The sequence below is a fragment of the Gossypium raimondii genome, chromosome 8 (genome assembly GCF_025698545.1).
Source record: "Gossypium raimondii isolate GPD5lz chromosome 8, ASM2569854v1, whole genome shotgun sequence".
Lineage (NCBI taxonomy): Eukaryota > Viridiplantae > Streptophyta > Magnoliopsida > Malvales > Malvaceae > Gossypium > Gossypium raimondii.
In genome coordinates, this window is record NC_068572.1 from 21,936,193 (window position 1) to 21,937,220 (window position 1,028).

At 40.3% G+C, this 1,028-nt stretch overlaps 1 non-coding gene across 1 annotated transcript; it reads right to left on the reverse strand.

Annotated features, from left to right (window-relative positions):
- Positions 1-534: 534 nt before the first annotated feature.
- On the reverse strand, positions 535-641 carry LOC128032148 (small nucleolar RNA R71). The gene has a single exon (XR_008188277.1). It is a non-coding gene; the product is annotated as a small nucleolar RNA R71 (small nucleolar RNA).
- Between the last annotated feature and the right edge of the window lie 387 nt (positions 642-1,028).

A 1,028-nucleotide genomic window follows, 5' to 3' on the forward strand; every position in this document is an offset into this window, starting at 1 on the left:
ATCGATTTACTCCTTGTAGACCCTGAAATTGAGTGAACTTTCAAACAAGGAAGACGTGAATAAACAGCTCAAAGACAAGTCGAGATGGACCTTGGAAATCAAAATCAAGACCAAGGTAATGAAGCCGATCATGTATAAAATCCTATCCCCATTGTCGATGATAGGGATCGATGCATCAGACAATATGCTGTGCCACTCTTCAGAGACTTAAACCTAGGAATTAGAAGGCCAGATATTGAGGCAACCCAGTTTGAATTGAAACCAGTGATGTTTCAAATGCTACAAACGGTGGGCCAATTTAGTGGTATTCCCATAGAAGATCCACATCTCCACATTTGATTGTTTGTGGAGGTGAGTGATTTATTCAAGATAGCCGATGTGATTGAAGACTCACTGAGGTTGAAGTTGTTTTCGTACTCATTGCGAGATCGAGCACGAGCACGGCTCAATTCATTGCCACCAAGTTTCATATCTCCATGGCAAGAATTAGCAGAGAGATTTTTGGTTAAGTATTTTTCACCTGGAAAAAATGCTAAGTTAAGGAACGAGATCACAACTTTCCAACAATTGGATAGCAAGTCTTTGTATGAGGCTTGGGAGCAATTCAAGGAGTTACTTTGTAAGTGTCCTCATCATGGGATTCCTCATTTTATCCAGTTGGAGACATTCTATAATGGTCTCAATGAACATACAAGATTGATGGTAGATGCTTCCGTGAATGGTGCAATTTTGTCTAAGTCTTATAATGAGGCTTATGAGATCATCGAGAGGATCGTGAGTAATAACTATCAATGGCCAACAAATCGAACAGCTTCAGGAAGACGTGTAGCCGGAGTTCATGAAGTTGACGCCCTCACTTCGTTATCAGCTCAGGTATGATAAAACAATTAACTGCTAATAGTACTAATAATTCTGCAGCTCAGGCACCAAGTCTGTTTGAAGTAGTTTCTTGTGTGTACTGTGGGGAAGGTCATTTTTTTGGGAATTGTCCATCAAATCCTAAGTCAGTGTACTATGTGGGGAACAAA